Source organism: Canis lupus, chromosome 1, assembly GCF_011100685.1.
Source record: "Canis lupus familiaris isolate Mischka breed German Shepherd chromosome 1, alternate assembly UU_Cfam_GSD_1.0, whole genome shotgun sequence".
NCBI classification, from domain to species: domain Eukaryota; kingdom Metazoa; phylum Chordata; class Mammalia; order Carnivora; family Canidae; genus Canis; species Canis lupus.
Genome location: NC_049222.1, coordinates 70,073,676 through 70,095,105, shown reverse-complemented (window position 1 = coordinate 70,095,105; position 21,430 = coordinate 70,073,676). Strand labels below are relative to the sequence as shown.

At 39.7% G+C, this 21,430-nt stretch overlaps 1 long non-coding RNA gene across 5 annotated transcripts in view; it reads left to right on the top strand.

The window, feature by feature from the left end:
* The window catches only part of LOC119875970, a 64,423-nt gene extending 43,823 nt beyond the window's left edge, over window positions 1–20,600 (top strand). For 3 of the 5 annotated variants that reach the window (XR_005353932.1, XR_005353934.1, XR_005353931.1), the window contains exons 3-5: window positions 3,168–3,279; window positions 3,386–4,351; window positions 20,050–20,600. This is a non-coding gene — a long non-coding RNA (uncharacterized LOC119875970). Of the gene's footprint in view, window positions 1–3,167; window positions 3,280–3,385; window positions 4,352–8,013; window positions 12,814–20,049 lie in introns of those variants that run through there. The other 2 variants (XR_005353933.1, XR_005353935.1) reach the window with 2 other exon arrangements.
* The last annotated feature ends 830 nt before the right edge of the window (window positions 20,601–21,430 follow it).

The following is a 21,430-nucleotide window of genomic DNA, read 5'->3' as shown; positions in this document are numbered from 1 at the left end:
TGCCTTCACAGAGCAGCCCAGGAGCTGGGGCAGGTTCACAGGGTATCTGCAGGGAAGATCCTGCTCCTCGCTTGATGAGTGATCACGCACAACCCGGGGACATTAGTAATAGAACTTTGGATGGATAAGGAAGAGGCAATAATATTGAAGGAGCCACCTGCCCTTCCTCCCTTAAAGCATGAATGTAGTTAGTGACCACCAGGTTCACATAGACATAATCAGAGGGTTGGAAAAAAAACTAGATTTTTCGTCAAAAACTAAGCCATTGTTGTAATCAGATGACAAAAACACAATGAGTAGAAACATAGACTTTTCCTGGGTACGTGGTAGGTATTGATGGATCCTCCAAAGCAGGAAATTGAATTTTAAACTGTTCTTGGATTTTGTTCAATTTCAATTTTCAAAAAGATGAGGTGTTATAATTTTTTAAATCACTGCAGAAAATTAGGCTTTCTCAAAAATAACCTATTCCTTAAGGAAGACATTCTATAATGAAAAGCAATAAAGATCTATAATTGCATGAAATGAGCATTTTCTTGTTAATTTGGGCAGAGAACTGAATCCATTTGGAAAATCTATGCCACCAATCTTTGATCCTCTAACTACAGGAGCAGCAGAGCCATTTACATTTGTTTTGTGTGTTTTTTGTTTTGCTAGAATTATTTTGACAATACTATGTAGGCCTGAATTATTAAAATGGAAACCTGATTTACTGGAATAACTTTCCTCATGGGAAGAACAAAAAGTATTATCACTATGACTTTTAAAAGAAAGAAAAATGGGGGAAGGAGATTTCAATGTAGAAATCCCAGGCTCCCTCTAAGCAGAAAGCAGACTCACATAAATGAAGGGATAGATCCAAGGAATTCATTTATTCATTTAACAGATATCTATTTGCACCAGAGCCAAGCTAGCCTACACAGTAATGGCCATTCCATTTCTTTAGTCTTTTGGATGAAACAGCGATACATGCATCAGGAAACATTTCCAAAGATAAAGATGTTTATAAAGGAAGGTTGTTTCCTTTCCTGTCTCCCCGAATGGGCATTAACAGCCCTTCGTTAAATCCCACTAAAAATTTCAAGCGAGTCACTCTACACTTCCTTTATTTAACTAATGATATGCACATATATTTATCATTTTTACACTATGCATATTATAAACTATAGAATATATACATACATATTACTTTGTAACTTTTTTTACTTTATTCTATATCGATATAAAGACATGTGTAGAGATATATTTCAATATTTTATTTGGCTGCATAGTGTTCTGTAAACTAAAGCTCATAATCTAAAATATTCAATCACTACCTTATTGACAAGCCTTTATTTTTTTTCTACTTTTCATAAATAAGAAAATCGTCATACACTTGTTTTTATTCTTTTTTTTTGTCACACACTTGTTAATGTATACATTAAATTTATAAGACAAATAATTTTTTGCTGCTGAATATATTCTCAAAGGTTTGCACTGCTGTGTTAAAGACATATGCATTTTCAATTTTAATAAAAATGCCAGATGACTTTTGTGTAAGTTCTGGCAATTTACAATCACACCAATGATGCATGTGAATTCCTCAGACCCTAGCTGGCACTTGATATTGTCATTATTTTCTTAAGATTTTTATTTATTTATTTATTTATTTATTTATTTATTTATTTATTTATTTATTTATTTATGAGAGAGAGTGAGCAGGAGAGAAGGGACATGGAGGGAGGGAGATGGGGAGAGAGAATACCAAGCAGACTTCAAGCTGAGCCAGATGCAGGGGTCCATCCCATGACCTCAAGACCCTGACCTGGGCTGAAATCAAGAGTTGGACATGCAACCAACTGAGCCACCCAGCTGCCCCAATATTGTTATTGTTTTCAATATTGGAACCTAATGGTTAAAAATGGTAGCTCATTTTTGTTTTAATTTGTATTTCCAGATGACACAGTTTCATATATTTTGTTGGACATTTCCCCTTTCTTTTTTGTGAATTGCCTGTTGATATCCTTAAGCCATATTTTTATTGGGTTGTTTATAATTTGCCTGCACATTTGCTAGAAGCTCTTTGAAATATAATCCTTTGTTATGTGTATTGCAAACATTTTTCTACAGCCTGTCTTCTGGCTTTTTAATGTTTTCTTTTGTCATATTGAAAGTTTTAATTTCTGTGTAAAGTTCTCTCAGATTTTCTCATTTATTCTTTTTTCCTAAGAAGTTTACCCCACTGCAATCTGCACCTGAAAGATATACAGAGATTCTCTGCATTCTGTAGTCTTACAACTGTAGGTTCCATGACACTTTTCAGAGCCAGCCTTTGCTTATTTTTTCCCAAACTCTTTCTACCTATTCTCTGGCCATGCTGCTTTCTCTTAAGTCATCCTGGATTTCATGGGGAGAGTTTGTTTGTCTTTTTTGTTTGCAGACTTTATCTGTTTTGTCAAAGGAGAAAATAATATGGGAATATTATTAGCAAGGACATTTTTGTTATACAAAAAGACTAGAGAGAAGAAAGTGCCTAATGCAGGGAGAGCAAATATATGACATCATCTCCTGCCACACATACCAACCGCTGCAGGTCACCACACTCCAGCACTCCCGTGCGCCATGGATGTGGCCTGAAACCCTTCTCAAAAAGCACCTTTAGCAGATGGTGTTGCTCAAAGATGGCCAAGCTGTGTCTTTCTTCCCATGAGCTTTCCAACACTTTGTTGCTCCCCAACCAAGAGACGGAGTCCAATTCTCCTCCTCGTAAGTCGGGGCAGATAGATTTGTGGCTCACCTATAACCAGCGGAATGTAGCAGAAGCAACTCTGGTGGCCTTCCGAGGTAAGTCATCAAAGATGATGTAGCTTCTGCCTTCTTAGCAGAAATGCTCACTCTTAAAGGTGGAATACATGCTTCCTTGAAGTCTTCAGCCATTCAATTACCCTGAGGCCTATGAGGAAGTCTTGAGGAAAGACTATCTATGGTAAATCAGTTGCTCAATCGATAGACATAGATAAATAAATAAAAAGGGAGAGAGACGCCCCTGTCAGTCCCCAGCTGCTCCAGACCCCCACTGCCCTAATCACTGTCTGACCAGCCTTCATGGGAGACATTCACATGAGCCCTTTCTGAATTCCCAACCTACAGAAGCCAAGTAATGATAAAATGTTTACTGTTGTTTTAAGCCACTAGGTCCTGGGATGGTAACATATAATTATAATGGTGCACTTGATGGAGACCGCCAATGGAATGGAGATGCCCATGAACTGAAACCCATTTACCATCCCTTGCCCAACTGTAAGTGAAATTTTAGGCATGTACAAGTAAGATATTTTTAAATAGATAACCTTTATACATTCTTCAAATCACTCAGTGGTGTTTGTTTATTTATTTTCACCTTTAGGTATCATGCTGGCTCTGCTACCTTTCCGGAAAATTACCTCACCAAGATGTTCCCATCTTACCATCATGCCCCACCCCGCAACCTCCCAGAAAAAGCATAAGAAAAATATGAGAAAATAATCTACAACGGAGTGCCAGGGCAGCCTTAGAGCAGCCTACATCCTGTCTTCTGGTCCATATCAGCCCCCGCTTGACATGTCCAGGCAACACACCTTTCAGCAAGTGCCCCAGAATTATCTGCGCTACACAAGCCCCTCCAAAGTCTAAAGGAGAGTTAATTACTTTCTACATCTTTCTATGATCTTAGAGATGTGCAACACTGTGATCACATACAGGCTTCACCTTATTTTTTCTTGGCACTCACTTGCCTCTCTCCTCGCGGTCCCCCACACACAACCCATCTCCAAGGTAACTCATGTTAACTGCTTACATGCATCCATGTACCCTTCCGTATTTCCATCTGTGCCCAAATAACTCTACACAGCCAGAAGCACGCGTACATTACCATATAAAAAGCTAATGCTTTTAAACTCATTAGTCACACAGACTGTAACTGCCACTGCTGAAGGCAAGCCACACCTCCATGCCTTCTCTTCCTCCCCATTTACCCTTTGATGCAATCCCAGCCCCCTTTTCTCCCTCTCCTGGGGCTTACTTCAATTCAGATCATTTGGAGCCATGACATTGCTATTTAGGTATTCATCTTTCCATCCCTCTTTCCGTCCTTCCATCATGCTCTTCCTAGCAATGCTTATTGTTATTCTTTTGATTTCTTCTCAAGGAACTGGGGCAAACAAGTGAAAGCTGGACATTTAAGCAGAAACTCAGAGGATTGCTTGGCAAAGTCTCTTGTCCTTCTTGATTGGGAGAACAGACAATGCCTCACTGGAGGGCTCATCACTGACCTCGCCCTTCAGGAATTGCTCTGCTGCTGCTTTCGTATCTGCTACACATTCCAGAAGGCAAGGTAGAAAAACACTATTAGCTTTTCCAGCTATCATTGTCCTATTGTCACCATAGCGACAGATGTTATGTGAAATCAGCTGCTTTATTGTGAAAACAATGTAGGTTGGAAACTAGCCTTGGGGAAGTTGCAAAGAACATGAGATTTAATTCTGATATACTCCCCCATGGATTCTTTTCTATATTAGCTTTTATTTTAAATAAACTTTATTGCACAACAATAATATAAAATAAAAGAAAAAGTCAAAGGGTCATCTTTTAAATTTCTACAATGGTTATTTGACTCAACACTATGAGAACAGATCTTGGTGGCAGATGTGAAAGCAAAATCAAATATGTACAAATCCAAAGAACTTCAAAGCAGCCAAAGAAACTATAATGGTTAATGTGTTGTGTACTGAACATTAGGTTGAGGTAATTTTATTCTTCTGAACATTAAATTCTATCTCTGTGCCAGAATTAGGAATAAAAATACATACACTTGGAATCTGATCCTATCTCATTAACTGATTAGAATCCTGATTCGTCATAAATGAGATCATTCAGAATCCAAATGGCTGCTGATAAATCAAACTAAATAATGGCACAATCAAAATTTTAATCCCCAAAAAGATATATACATATCCAGAATGGAATAATACAATGGGGTGAAAAGAAAAGAGTAAGAAAGCTGTGTTATCATCATCTGTTTGTGCCAACAATGAATTCAGGAGGCATGTAACCTAGAGAGCATGTTTCTGCAAGTGGTAGGTATGTGTCATTCACTGAATGAGCCATTAAGGTCAGAGGAACTTTGGACTAAATTTGATTTCAAAGACAAGAAAAATGCCTGCGGTTTTGCATAAAATCACCCAGGAAGAAGCCAAGCACAAGAAAAGAAATTTACACCACCAGGAAATATGGAACTAGAAAAAAGAATTGGATGGTAGATAGACACAGTGTAGTTTCCATTTCTAATCCTGCTGTTACAACCACACATTAGAATTTGGGTATATTGCAAAGACAAATTTTATGAACTTCTTTAAAAATCTCCTTTTTTAAAGTAAAAAAAAAAATCTTTTTTTTAGTATTTAATTTTTTTAGCAATCTCTACACCTAACATGGGGCTCAAACTCATGACCCCAAAATCAAGAGCTGCGTGCTCTTCCAACTGGCCCAGCCAAGGCACCCCTTTTTGAACTTCTTTAAACAATTACGGATACCAGGTGGTATCACATCATCCATCAGCCAGCCTATTTCCTTGATGCTAAATATCACCATATATGGTGATTCATGTAGACAAAATTTTAAATTAAGAAATCAAAATATTTTGAAAACCAAAGAAGGAGATCTAGTGAATCTTAAGGAAAGTTATGACTATATTTCTATATGAATTATTCTAACTCTGACTAAGGAGACTTTCTAGGAGTAGAAAGCATTGGTACCAAAAACCTGAATTCAAACCTGGAATCTGCTCCATATTAGTGAGTGATTGAGGTAAATTGCTTAATTTCTAAACATCAGTTTCCTTATTTGTAACAACCACTTCATGATGCATTGTGAGGATTAAATGAAAGAACACATGCAAAAAGCTTATTTCAACTCAGAACTTTGATGGTTACTGTTGGCATTCAGCTGTGCAACCCACCTAACAATTTCAACAGCTTTTTTCAAACCTTGGGTGTTTATAACTAATCATAGTATACATTTTAAAGCTAACTTTATTAGTGTTTGTTTGGAACTGGCATAAAAAGATATGTCCGTTGGTCTCCATATTTACATATGATGCCAAACAAGGCCTGAAATCTATGTATTTCATCTGGCGTTTCTGACCAGGACTAGAATTCATCACAGAAAATACTTGAATCTGAAAAGAGTTTTTAAAGAAAGTCTGCAATAATCTGGACATAGCAGAATAAAAATAAGAAATAATGAGAAATAATGAGAAAGGAAATTGGAAATAAACCCATGTGCTTGAAATACTTATTTCCACAATAAATACTAACCTTACATTTGCAACATCATATTAAAAGAATGTAAATGTCAACTTCTTTGGAAATTAGGTTGCCTAGGATTTATATCAACAAGCTAATGTCATGGATAAATGTGCTCCTTCAGCAATCCGCAGCAGAAGAAGAATCAGGAAATAGTGAAGAATTATACAATTATATGACATTTGTTTAATTTGTGAAGTTGACAGGCAGTTATTTATCTCCGAAATTGGTTTCTGAGAAATGAAAAGAACACAGGGAACATGCAGAAAAATCAAATTAGGTTTGGTTAAGAACGTCTCCGAAGGCAAGGTACTTCCATTTAGAAAGCCGTTCCTGCCTGGGCCTTGTTCCAGAGCACAACCTGCAGGATCTGACATGATTTGACACAGTGGGTCTCAGACGTTTTTAGTATTAGGGTTTGCCGAAGAAGTCCCTAAGTAGCTCCTGCCCAACTCCCAGCCCTCGCACCGCGCTGTGCCCCCAGTACAACCCTGAGCCCAGGGCGGTCCACCGGCCAGGCTGCGGTAAGGCCGGCGTCCAACCAGGACGGCAGCGTCTGGACCCTGGCCACCTGTGTCACACCTGTGTCACAGAGGCAAGCCCCACTCACCCAACCCGAGGACCAGCAGCCACTTTCCAATCCCTACTGGGGACCGACGCATTCTGTATGATTCAGGCTCAGAGAAAAGGCTTCAGGCGTCTGGACGGGCCCAGTGTCTCCGGACGTCTCTCTCCTGGGCCCAGCCTCCAATTCTCCCTCGGCCCAGGACTCCTGCAGGGACCCCGGAGACCCAGACTGTGGCGGCCCCAGTGTTTCTGTGGGCAGGTCCGGGCCTGTCACAGATGGACTGGGGTCCGGGTCGCCCTTCAGTCCTGCAGGAGGGAGGAGGGTCACACCGGGCAGATTCTGGCCAACGTGGAACCTCAAAGAACACAGATTTCCTCAAGAAAATCAAACCAAGAAGCTTGGGAAAATCATTATACCACATCCCCCTCTCTTCAGTAAAAATATTTTTCATGGGCCTATAGGTAGGCAGAGCACTTGCAATCAGTGTGCTGGGGAAAGTACGAATTCTAGAAATCAACGCATATTATTCACCGACCTCGTCTGTTCAGTGCATTAAAACTACGCTTACATGCCCTAAAACTATATTTTACAGCTGGCAGAAAAACTCAACCCTCCAAACTCTACCCTTGCTCTGGACTCCATTTTAGTTTGTCTTTTTATCTTGAACATGTCTCCATTAGAAATAAATCTTTTATTTCTCAATCAGGCCTGAGGTCCGGCTCCTTTGTCAAAGAGGATATTCTTGAACTAATTTCCAAGAAAGCCTTCTAGCAACACCCATAACCTGTGCCAAATGGTCTGGCTCATTAGGGAAAATGTCTGGTAAACATCCCCCAACATCTGGATAGTGGATCACTGAGGCTAACGACTTTGGCATCACTTCTGTTGTTGTTCACCTTAATGGTTATGAAAACCCAGACCCTGTTGAAGGACCAGAAGGAGCTAAGTGCTTTTAGCGGAAATTCAGTGAACACACAAAAGAATCAGACGCAGTTCCTGGCAGAGCATGCCAAGAGTGGTTTTTTTAAATTTTATTTTATTTTTCCAAACTCAAGTCCAATACCAGCTTAGTAATCTCTGATTCTTCAGTGGTCACCTGCTTGACTTCTCCTCCTCTCTCCACAGGTTCTTGCCTCCCTGGGGAATCTCAGAGACAGGGCAAAGGCTGCCTGATTTACCTTCAGACCCTTAGGTCTGTTCAAGTTCAAGACTAAGTCTATCAATGAGTTTAAATTAGTTAATATACATATATTTCCCTCCCAACCCCATATCACACTGGAACTAAAAGGGAAGTGGGAGGTATTCAAGACAAACTGCCAATGCTTTCACTGTATCAGACCTTCTTCAGGAGCAAGAAGACAACGCATGTAGCTTCTTTGTGGAAGCACCGGATTCTCTTCCTTGCATCTGCCGCTCCTCCTCTTCTTAGTTCTTTGAGCCGAAATAGATTTCTGGTAACCCACTCTTTGCCTGGGCTTGGTGACATGGCTCACTAAATATTAAAACAAATATTCATAAAGCACTAAAACTTTGTAAAGTGAGTAGTAGTGATAGCAATGTTATGCGACTTGCTCTCACAGTTGACTTTAAGAAACCACAAGCTTAGAGAATTTACGTTTCTGATGCCTTAAAAATAGAAGGGGGACCTACCTAGATTTATCTATCTAGATAGATAAGAGTGGAAATTGCAATGTTCTATGTACTTCTAAACATGTATTTACTAAAATCTTTTTAAATTCACTTAGCTTTTTTTTATTTCTAACTTTAGGAAACAAGTTTTAGCTTCCACTACTAGACTAGATTATGGTTATGTGAACAAAACAACATGGCTTACAATTAGATATTCTCAGGGCACCAGGTGGGTCAAGTAGTTAAGCATCTGACTCTTAATTTTGACTCAGGTCATGATCTCAGGATTGTGAGATCCAGCCTTTTGGCTGGCTCCATGCTCAGTGGGGAGTCTTCTGGAGGTTCTCTCTTTCTGCCATTCCCCTTGCTCTCTCTCTCAAAATAAATAAGTAAAATCTTTTTTAAAATTAGGTATTCTCTTGTGCAAGGCCATACTTAGTTAGGCATTCATAATAAATATATTTCCCACACTGAAATTACTGTTGTCCTACTTGATAACATAAAAATGTGTGACTTTTATTACCCATTGTTTTGTAGAGCATCTAGATGTTTTGTTAGGGAAAAAAAAGGGAGGAAAAGAAAGAAGAAACGGAAAGAAAATGAGGGAGGAAAAAAAGTTGACTCTTTCTATGAATAATCCACTGCCCTATCTTCAGGCAGCCATCCAAGCACAAATGTTAGATTAGTTAGAAAATAGCTTTGTTGTCAAACCTACACAATTGATTCTCCTATCATAGAATTCCCCTTAATACATAATGCAGTAAGTTGTCCCCAATTCTAAGTTGTCTTTCCTCAAAATCTTAGTTACGCACTTTCATCAATCTCTCCTTTTTTTATTTACTTGTATAAGTCACTCTTGTTGAGAATCTTCAAGGGAAAAGAAATGTGAAAAGTGAAAGTGGGTATTCCCATATTCTGTTGAAATATAAATTGGAACAAACATTCTGGGGGGCAATTGAACAATGTGTACCAAAAATCTTTAAAATGTGAATAGATTTGGCCCGGAAATTTTGTTTATATGGTTATAATTGAACAAACATAAATTTCTAGCCATTAAGTATTTTATATAGCATTTTTTTTTCTTAAAAGGAAAAATATCAGAAGCAACCTCAGTACCCTACAATGGGTCAAACAGTTGAGTAAATTGATTGAAGTCCACACAATAGAGTAGAACACAATCACATCTAGTGTTGAGGGTATGGTTTTCAAAAGGTTAAAAAAGTGTTGACAAACAATCATGAGTTTTGTTTAAATCCTTAGTTAGTAAGGAAACATTATTATGATAAAACTGGTCCAAAGAGCATCTGAGAAGATAGGCATTTATAGACAAGGTAATAAACAAATGTTCAGAAAAGTTTGCAGGATAAGAAACAAAATTAGTTAATGTCCAAGAGGGCAATGAACCATAACCTTTGGGATTACCAAATCCCCCCTGCACTGGCCCACCAACTCAAGAGAAATTCTCTGTGTCTCAACACAAATCTACAAGCTGACCTCTGCCTCTGTGGAGTTGCAAAATAATCCATTCAGGCAATAGAAAATCAAGATAAGTTGCAAGCCCAGCCATGCCCTCAAAAGTCACCCACTCATCTCTTTTCCTTGCTTTTTAGGCTTCAAATAGTTTCTGACACTCTCTTGTAGGGTTGAATGAGAATTGCATGTGTTAATACATGCGAAGCACAGAGAAAAGTGCCTGGCACAGAATTGTCATCAGTTACCATCATCATGATCATCATCATCACACCTGGGCTTTTAGATTTTATTAATTAATTAAAGACCATTCACTTATAAAAAGGAAAGGAGATAAAGTAGATGACAGAGTAGGAGTTTTCTAATGAAACCATATGTGATATACTGAAAGTTGAGGGGAAAAAATCATCACAGGACTGAGTCTTTTCTAAAAGAGGGTACTGGAACATTCTTAAGAGGTGCTATTTCACTCTATTTGTCTCTAGAACACCGTGGGCCTGGGAGGTGGGAATCAAAATCTTCTAGTGACAAAACTTAAAAGGTCTTGAACATTGGAACCAAGAATGAAACTAAGTAGGCAGTAGGAGGCAGGGAGGAGGAGGCCTTCTTAGAATACATATTATCAGCAGCAAAGCAAAATGAATTTGAAAGCAGCTCAATAGGGGATGATGAATAAGTTCTGCAGAGTTAGAAATGGTAAATGGAAATTAATTTTATAATGCCCATAATTAACTCTTGTAGTATTTATGAAATGTCACTTTTGCTTACTTATTGAACACGTTTCCCCATTTACATTGTTTTAATAGGTTTACAGACTATTATAACACCTTTCAGGGCTTCACTTGGATCCTCAATCCTGCCCCCCATAACCGTTTCCACCTCAAGGCTTGGATTCCTTAATCACAAATTCTTCTTTCACAAAGATTCCAAGAGCCCTCACAGTTTAGCAAGTCCCATTTGTACCTTAGAGTCTGTGCGAGACATCATAGCCTTACAATCTCTATTTCTTTATTTTTTTAATGCTTTTTAAAAGTTATTTGAGAGAGGCGGGGGGGCGATGCAGAGGGAGAGGAACAAGCAGACTCTGTGCTCAGCATAGAGCCCAACATGGGTCTCAATCTAACGACCCTGAGATCACAACCTGAGCCAAAACCAAGAGTTGGATGCTTAACCAACTGAGCCATCCAGGTGCTCTCAATCTCTGTTTCTTAATTTCTAGTAAAAACAATAGTTGCAAGAAATAATCCTCATGGAGTTTTGACCAGAGAAGCTATTTATTCCAATTACTAAGAATGTGATCAGAGTTTTAGACCTCCTCCCTAGAAAAAAAAAAAGGGCATACATCTATATAGACAATATTTTGTATATAAGTCTAGGAGATCCCTCTCTGGGTCAGATAAGCCTGTATTAAGAGCTGCTATTTTGAGTTTGTTTGTTTAACCTTTTCTTACAGAGAATCTCGAACACACAAGAACAGACCAGAATAAGCAGTATGACATAATGAACCTACACGTATGCATCACCCAATCCCAACAGCCATTAGTCCCAGGACAATTCTGTGCGGCTTTCATCTTAATCTGGCTTTAAATCAAGCCAGACAATCAGATGACCAGACATCTGAGTTATATTATTAGCCTCTGGACTGCTTTCACCAAATTACATTTAGCCATGGTTGTAACTTTGGAATGCTTTGATGAATACTTCATGAGACTCCTAGAAAAAAACTGCTTTTGCCCTTCTTATAAATCCATGCTCAGGAAGTCATGCACTCCTTACACACCATTCCTCTCCTAGAGCTCAGTACTAGGACAGTATATATTTCTCCTGAGCTATTTCTCTGAAATTATTTTATGAATATTATGCATCCTATAACTGATCATTTTCTATTAAAGTTTTTGGTGTATGGTTTAAATATTGGTTGCAATTGTGAATACCACTTCTTTTTCCATTATATTTAAACTCATTCCTGGCTTAAAGGTATACTTTTGGTGTCATTATCATGTATCCTGCCATTTCATTGAACTTTACAATCAATTTCTAGAAATTTTCTGTCAAGTCTTTTGAGCCGTCTATGTATGATGATATATGATAGGTATAGGATAATGTCATCCAAAAATAATCATGTTGAGACTTTCTTTCTAAAATATCTATTAATCCAGTTTTATATCCTATAACACTGACCAGAAGTTCTAGACTGTTATTAAATAATGCTATAGGATCACCTAATGTATTTCTGAGTTTAAAGTTTGAGTATGAGTTTCAGCAATAAATAGGCTCTAGGTTGTTGGTTTCAAACTGATTTGCTTTGTCACATTAATGAATGTTCTTTCCATTCTTACATCACAAAGAGTTTATGTTATTTTATTTAAATAAAAAATGAGAGGATTATCTCAAATACTATATAACCTCCTTTGAGAAGAACATATTCCATTCTCAACTTACTAATTAAAGTTATTTCAGTAAGTTTCCTAATATTAGATTTAACTGCCATTGTATTCCTAAGATAAACTCCATTGTACATGATAGGTTATTATCTTACATACTACTAGATTCTACTAGATCTTTTGTTTATGAATGTTCACATATAAATCATTAAGTAAGATTCACTATGGCCTCTTGTCTATATCTATTTGATATTGGGATTGTGTTTATTTCATAAAATGAAGTAAGAAATAATCAATATTTTTCTCCATTCTGAATTCATTTCTATAACCTGAGAATAAATTGATCCTGGAAAGTAGAAAGCAGTACACCTATAAATCGATCCAAGTTTAGAGTCTTTGGAGGAATATGGACAACTTTTTCATTTTATTCCATATTCATGTTTTGTGCAATTTTTTTAAAAAAATGTTCATAAGTGGTTTTACTTTTTCACTTATTTTTATTTTTGTTGAAATATAAAGACCTAAACTATGCCCTTAAAATGGGTGAATTGTACAATATGTAAATTATACTCTGATTTAAAAAGTAAATCAGAGTACAAAGAGATTTAAAAAGTAAATCAGAGTACAAAGAGATTTAAAAAGTAAATCAGAGAAGGTCGGAAGCATAGGAAAAATCTGAACTCTTTTGGATTTCCTAATGCTTAAAAAAAAATTTAAGCCTTTACATTTAAGTGCAGTCTGATAGTCTGATATTTCACAGATATTTCATTTTTCTTCTATGATTATGAGAAAAACTATTCTTTTTCTGGAACAATAAAAACTGGAAAAACTATTGTTTGAAATAGTTCTAAAACTTCATTGTAACAAGCCGATGCTGTCTTGTACTATTGAAAATGAAAGCAGCATAGACTGGGAGGTACTGGTGACCAACTTTCATTGTCATGTGTTAATTACTGCAGCACAGAAGAAACCTAAATTTTTTTTTTTTTTTATGATAGTCACACACAGAGAGAGAGAGAGAGGCAGAGACACAGGCAGAGGGAGAAGCAGGCTCCATGCGCCGGAAGCCCGATGTGGGATTCGATCCCGGGTCTCCAGGATCGCGCCCTGGGCCAAAGGCAGGCACTAAACCGCTGCGCCACCCAGGGATCCCAAGAAACCTAAATTTGATGCTCAGTCCTAGTACTAATCTTTTTGAGTATGTGCTAAAGTATATTATATTAAAATCTATGGTACCTGGGATATGTTCAGTGATTGTGAATTGTATTCGTTTATTCATGTAATTCTGGTATCCTATTGAGGAACCTGTTGTCAAAACATTTGGTTTATCAAAGGAAAGGGAAAAACTAATGGTTTCCTTCATAAGCACAGTGTGAATCACTCAGAGAAAAGGAACATCTGAGCTTGTTCTTTCCATTGTTAATACTCCATCTTAAAAAAGAGAATTGGTAACCAGATAGGACAGACAGCAGAACTCTAAGAAATCATATTAACCGTGTGCCTGGTACAGGATTTCATATCCAGCCCCTGATAAATCTAATAAAACCCAGGCCTCACCCGTGATTAAAGGAGTCAGTGGACAGAGTTAAGAAAACATTTGGAAGATCCCTGAAGCCTTCCAAGGACTGGTCAGGGATGACCTTCAGCATCGTCCAGCCACTCCTCAGTCACACTCCTCACTCCTACTGCCAATCCGCTCTTGGTAACTGAATCACTGTAGAAAACATACACCTATAAGAGGTGTAGACGTTGCCAAAGCTTTGGAACTTTTGGAAGGTTTCTGATGACAATGAAAACGTTGTCTCCCTAACAGTTTATAACGAATAGCGATGGTAGACAGGATTCCTCTGTTCACTGAAAAGTCTTTCAATACCTTGGCATTCACTGGGTCAGACCCAAGCAGAAGATGAACTGAGATCAAATTTATTAGCCCAAGCATATGGGCAAGTAGGACCCAACAGATGGCTGTATCCAAAGGGAGCAGGGAAGAACATCCCTGAGAAAAGGAAAATCAGGGGTGAGGTGGGGGCTGGGGGTATTGGGAGCATCCAATACAAATGGGGAAGTTGGCAGAAGGACGATCTTTGAAACTCAGTACACCTTCTTCAGCTCATCCCAGGATACAGAGCTGAGTCCTGGCAGTCCCGTTGGCTTACGGCTGGATAATCAAAAACTCCATCTTACTGTAGCATCTACTGCAGATTCTTTGCCCACAGTGTATTAGTCTCCAGACTGGTGGGGACTGGCAACTAACAAAACATTATATGTTCTGCAGAAGAAAAACTACGTCAACCGAGGTTCCAGCTCCTCAGAGTATCACAAGGATATTTCCCCAAATTCTTGGCAGTGTGGACTCGAAGGATCTCTGGCCTAATCTCACAGTTTTTGGTTGGTTTGGTGAGTGGCACAGACCACGCTGTTCATCACCGGCATCTAGGGAACCCATTGTTCTGGGGTATTTGGGGAAAACCTCACAATCCCATCCCTTCCATGACCTGGTCAGGGTTTATAGTAGAAGAGCGTTCCCCTTCACCAAAGGCAAAGTCTACACTTTCTATCCTCATTTCAACGGGCACCTACTAATGAGTGACCCGTCCCTTCTCCTTCCTGCGTCTCCTACCTCTGCCTCTCCAGTGCATCTTCTCTCACTAGAAACAAACAAACTAAAAAGCTCCCACCCAAGCCAGCTAGTTCTCTCTCTCCTCCCTTCTGTAACCCGATTTCTTAAAGTGGGGCCTGTTCTCACATCTGGTCTCATTTTCCAGACAGTCTTGCACTGTCTGTGCTGCGGCAGCTGTGGCACCACTTCTTCCAGTGACACTGGCCCAAGCTCCCAAGGGCAGCTTCAGAGCAGCTGCTTGGCCTACTGCTGAGACCTGGCCGGCCACCCCAGAGGCCTCGGCCCCAGGCCCAGCCGTGTCACCCGCCCCTCGGGGCCCGGGCTCTGGGCTGCCCACTGGCTGCCCCTGCCCACGGGCCCTGCGGGGGCTCATCACCCATCGATGACGACCTCACCTGCCCAGGGCGCGGGGTACACTCAGCAGGTCGGGGAGCAAGGCCTCCAGCCCAGCGCCGTGCCCGTGTTCCTCCTCGGCGCCTGGGGCTCCACAAACTCGCCCAAGAGAGGGCGGCCTCGGAGCAAAGGACTCGGGATGGTGGTTCTGGGTGATTCTGGGGCAGACGGCGGGGGGTGGTGCGGCGACCAGAGGCCCGCGGCACTGCCCGAGGCCCCAAGGTGCAGGCCCCGCAGTGGAGCCCACGCTGCAGCCCCAACGGCAACCCGGGCCCTTGCCACCTGCACGGGCCTGACCTCGGGGACGACCTCTGGGCCTGACGGCGACCTTGGGGACGACGTCTGGGCCTGACGGCAATTTTGGGGACGACCTCTGGGGTGACAGCAACCTTGGGGTGACCTCTGGGCCTGACAGCAACGTCAGGGACGACTTCTGGGGTGACGGCGACCTCGGGGCGACCTCTGGGCCTGACGGTGACCTTGGGGAGACCTCTGGGTCTGATGGTGATCTTGGGGACGACCTCTGGGCCTGACAGTAACCTCGGGGCCTGATGGCGACCTCGGGGATGACCTCTGCGCCTGCCGGCAACCTTGGGGACGAACTCTGGGGTGACGGTGACCTCGGGGACAACGTCTGGGCCTGACAGCGACCTCAGGGCGACCTCTGGGCCTGACGGTGACCTCTGGGCCTGACAGCGACCTTCGGGGATGACCTCTGGGGCTGGAGAAGCTCACAGACATTGCATTTGCAGTTACTGAGTATCTTCTCCGACTGCTTGGATTTAAAACTTCATCAAACTTCAATTCACTATGGAAATGGAATTCCTAATATGGACTCAGCCAGGTGCCACCCACAAGACAAGAGCCAAGCAGAAGGTCTAAATTCGGTTCTCTGATGCCATTTGTTGGAACTTTTTTCATCTCAAGATTTTGCTGTTATGCGGAGCGGCATCGGTTGTCCCCAGATCTGCAGCCGACAGCTTGCACCCTGCCTTCGTTCCTCTCCAGTGGCCTTAGGCATATGACCACGTTTCCATTCTCCCAGTCATTCTTCCACTTGGCTTTCACTAATAGCCCTCTTTCTGAGCACTTTGTGTTTGCAGGACGTCGCGTCGGGTACAACAATGAGTGAGATGCCATCTGATTGTCCACAAACTGGTAAAAGACACGAGAGAGAAGAGGCGAAGTGCACACTTTAGAGTGTAAATGAGCATGTAATCCAAGCATCTGCAGGAGAGTGAAGCGCACAGGAGAGGCAACCCTGAGAAAGGAGGACAAACTGCACCCCAAGATGTATTCATCCTCAACTATTCATCGTGGTGGGGCTGTACCTGAATGCGATCCATGAAATCTTTATGGCCTACCAGAGCAGGAAGACCGAGCCCCACGCTTGCATCGTTCAGGCTATAACCTCTTCTATAAAACAGGAGTAATAATGAACTAGTTTACAGGACTGCCATGTGTCCGTGCAGTCTAACAGTACCTGCGTGTGTGATGTCGCGCTATGTCCCGCTTTCCCGCAGGGTGCTCTTAGACCCAGCCTCCGGAGGCTCTGCAACTACAAGTCAGGGACCATGCTTATGGGATAATCTAGGTTGAGTTTCAGGAACCTATGCATTCGTTTTTCATTTATTATCTATGAGTCTGTGCGCCTCTGTCCTCCCATCTGCAAAATGAGAGTAATAATCACGCTTATGCTAACAGACTCATAGGGTTGACATGAAAATCAAGAAAAGTAATGTTTGGAATGCTTTAAAAGGGGCTATAACTGTTAAGTATTAAGGAACAAAAAAGAAATTCATTTGCCCTTAAAAGGAGAAATGTTTTACTCCTCGGTCTACTCATTTTCCCTTGGAAAGCCAACCCCATGAAATAGCACTATTAACATTTTGGTGGCTATCCTTTCTTGAATCTCTTTATGCCCGTAAAGCTCCTCACACACCCCTTCCTCACACATACGTAGTATTTCACTTGAATAGAATTTCACAACATATGATTTGTTTGTATTTGTTTTTTAACAGTATTTGGTATTTAAAAAACACAGTCGCATTCCTTCATCTTTGACCCCTTGCGAAAGCATTTGGGAATAGTCAACTCGAGCTACATCTCCTTTTTTGAACCCCTCCTTAAATACTGCCTCCACAAGGTGCAATTTCTCCTAAACCCCTGAACCCCATAAATGCCTCAGTTACAATACCCAGTGCTTTATGGCATTTCTTTCTCTCTCAGCTATTGTTACCTCTATAAAAGCAAAGACTGTGTTTTAACCTCACTTCATATCACTGGCATCTAGTACAGTACCTGGTACACTATAGGCACTGAAGAGATAATCAAGGAATGAATGAAAGAACAAATAGATGAATGAATGAATGAGTGAACTGCTACCTAAGATGCATGAACAAAACAATTTTAAACAGCCTCTTTCTAAATTAGGAGGCAAATCATAAAATCGTTTTCATTATGTGTGTCCCAATTATATGTGCACACCTCATTAAGGCATATATAATTTTAAATTACATATATAGTCATATCCAAAATATAATGCTCATAAAAGTTCAATGATACCTTGAGAATAATTTTTATAATTCAAAATCTTTGTGCTTTTTGCATGATTCCACTTATTTTTATTTTTTAAAGATTTTATTTATTTATTCATGAGAGACAGAGAGAGAGAGAGGCAGAGACACAGGCAGAGGGAGAAGCAGGCTCCCTGCGGGGAGCCCAATGCAGGACTCGATCCCAGGACCCCGGGGTCACATCCTGAGCCAAAGGCAGCCGCTCTGCCACTGACACTCAGGTGTCCCACATGATTCCATTTATATGAGGTCTCTAATGTAGTTAAACTTATAGAAACAAACAGTGGAATAATGGTTGCCAGGGTCTGGAGGGAAAGAAAGATGGAGAGTTGCTGCAGAAAGAGTATAAGGTTTTAGTTTTGCAAAATGAATTAATTCTAGAGATATTGTGCCTCCAATTAACAATGCTGTATTGTACACTTAAAAATGTGTTAAGAGGATAGATCTCACGTTAAGTGTTCTTACTACAATAAAACATAAAAATAGGAGCTGTCACTACCTAATATATAATTAGGTTATTCCATTTACTCAAAGTCTTATATCACTTCCTTTGGTGTTCAGTAATCTGCTAAACTACAGTAGGCAAATTTTCTTTTTTAATCCCATTTTCCTTTGTTTACCTCCTTGTATACTTTTATCCATAAAGAAGCTTAAAATTAAAAAGAAATCTAAAGTGCACAGGTGAATCAGGAGAAATTATGAAGCCAACATGATTTAGTCAACCCTTGAAAGTCTGTCTCAAATGTCACCTCCTCTGCAAAGTATTCCCTAAATCCCAAGGCAGGATGAATCTCTCCTTCCTCTCTGTACTTAAAGCTTATATTTAATAATATATTTAAATAATTTAATATATTAAATAAATATATTAATATATTTAAGGGTTATATTAACACGTATTACCTTCCTAACTCAGCAAAGAGAGGAAGGGTATTGTAACTAGCCTTGTATCCGAGCCTAGCACACCTGGCACACTGTAGATACTCAATAAATATTTGATTGATGAGTGAAGGTAAACACTTTTAGAGGTGCTTGGAACCTGTGTTATTTGTATAAAGCAGCAGCCCCCTTCAGTTGATTAAGTAGCAACTGAAATGGACTAAAACACTGAGATAAGGCAGACTGATTGCTAATTAGAAGTCTTCTCTAATAGTCCTTGCATTTGTCCAGTTACTAAGCACAATTTTTTTTTTTGGAAAAATTTGCAAGTGATTTCTGAAGCCACTGACATTATCCTTTCACTATATTTCCTCGTGTGTTTTTGCAAACCCCACCCCCACTGACAATCTTGAGGAATCTACTGAAGTGTTTCTCATGTTAATTCCTACAGTACTTGACAGATTAAAGCATTTTGTAATTCTGAGGTTCTGTTCCATGAACCCGTCTCAATATTCATGTTTAGCTTTTTTTATTCAAAGTCTTGTCAGAGAATATAGTGAATCAAAGTTGCTAGAGATCTCATGTGTGAAGTTTGAGAATCAGTGGGATGATGCTGTGCACTGGTAAGATCGCTGCTCCTTCATTCCTCTCCAGGATGAGCTACGCCGGCTCAGATGAGCTGAGGGTTTGGTAATGGAGAATGAATGTGCAGCACTTCTAAAATTTTAATTTATACAGAATCCCCTATGAATCATGTTAAAATACAGATTCTGATTAAATCTATCCTGGTAGGGTCTAAATTTCTGTATTTCTGAAATGTATCCTGGGGTTGTCCATTTTCTTGGTCCATGGCCTGCCCTTTGAAAAGTAAGGCAATGAAGAATAAGAAAAGGTAATTGCTGTCAACTTCATTTCCAGTGACAATATCTCAAGTCTTAAATCACTATGAACTTAACCACTGCCTATTCAGACCCCAGTTATTGAACTTGTTTTATGAGAAGGAGAATACTTATTATCAGTTCACTCACCCTTTTTATTTCTTGAATGGTTTCTATGGAGAACTAATTTAAAACCAGAAAATCTTACAAAATTTAATTCTGAGATATTATCACCTTTGCTGCCAGAGAAAACATTCCATCCACTCATATGTATTTCCAAGATATCAAATTTAAAGGAAGAACAAGTAAAAAAATGTATCATGTTCTACGTGCAGCACAAACTCCAGAAGCTGAGCCCGACACTGGCCATCCAGCTCAGAACACACGGGTGAACCATCCAGAAGGCAAAGCTCCCCCTGCCTAACGCGACGCAGACCCTACTAACAAAGAGTGTATTGAACTCATCGGTCAGTGTGCGGGGTACTGACATCTGAGCGAGTCTTCTGATTCATCAACACGGTATATCTCTCCATTTTTCAAGGTCACCTTGGTTTCTCGCAGTTTTGTAGTTTGCACTATACTGATCTTACATGTATTTTATGAAAGTTATTGCTGAGTATTTCATGTCTGGGGAAGCGATGGTAAATGACTTTTTAAAATTTTAGTATCAAAAAACAAACAAAAAACCAAAAAATATAATAAAATAAAAAATAAATAAAATTTTAGTATTTAATTGTCATAGCTAATCTGTCAAATACAGCTAAGTTTTGTATTGGCCTTGTATCCTATGACCTTGCTAAGCTCATTTACGAATTCTTCTAGCTTTTTAATACAGTCCATGGAATTTCTATGTATATAAGTATTTCATATGTGAATTAAAACCGTTTTAATTATTCCTTTCATTTTTTTTCTTTGCTTTATTGCATAGGCTAGAACCCCTAATACAACAATGAATAGAAATTATCGTGAGAGGAGGCATCCTTTCCTTATTTCTGATCTTATCGGGAAAGCATTCAGTCTTTCACCACTAAGTATGATGTTAGTGATAGCTTTTTTTTTTTTAAAGTAAGTTGGGGATCTTTTTTTTTTTTTTTAAGATTTTAATTATTTAATCATGAGAGACACAGACAGAGAGAGAGGCAGAGACACAGGCAGAGGGAGAAGCAGGCTCCATGCAGGGAGCCCGACGTGGGACTCAATCCTGGGGCTCCAGGATCACGCCCTGGGCTGAAGGCGGCACCAAACCCCTGGGCCACCCTGACTGCCCTAGCTTTTTTTTTTAAGTTTTTATTTAATAAATTCCAGTTAGTTACCATACAGTGTAATATTAGTTTAAGGTGTAGAACTTAGTGACTCACATACAACATCTGCTGCTCATCACTGATAGTTTTGAATAAATGCCCTTTATCAGAAAGTATTTTCTTTCCCTCGTTTACTGAGAGTCTTTTTTCCATATAATGAGATGATGTCACGTTTTGTCAAGTACTTTTTCTGCATCTCTTGAAATAATTATATCGCTTCCTCCTTTATTTTATTAATGTGGTAAATTACATTGATTTTCAAATATTAAATCAACCTTTCAATCATAAGGTGAACCATACTTGACCATACTTGGTACACACTCTCAGAGTTAGATTTTGTTTGTTAAGTTTTTTTATTTTGTTTTGTTTTTACTTACTACTCTGTCTGTTTATGAGTATTATTGATCTGTAGTAT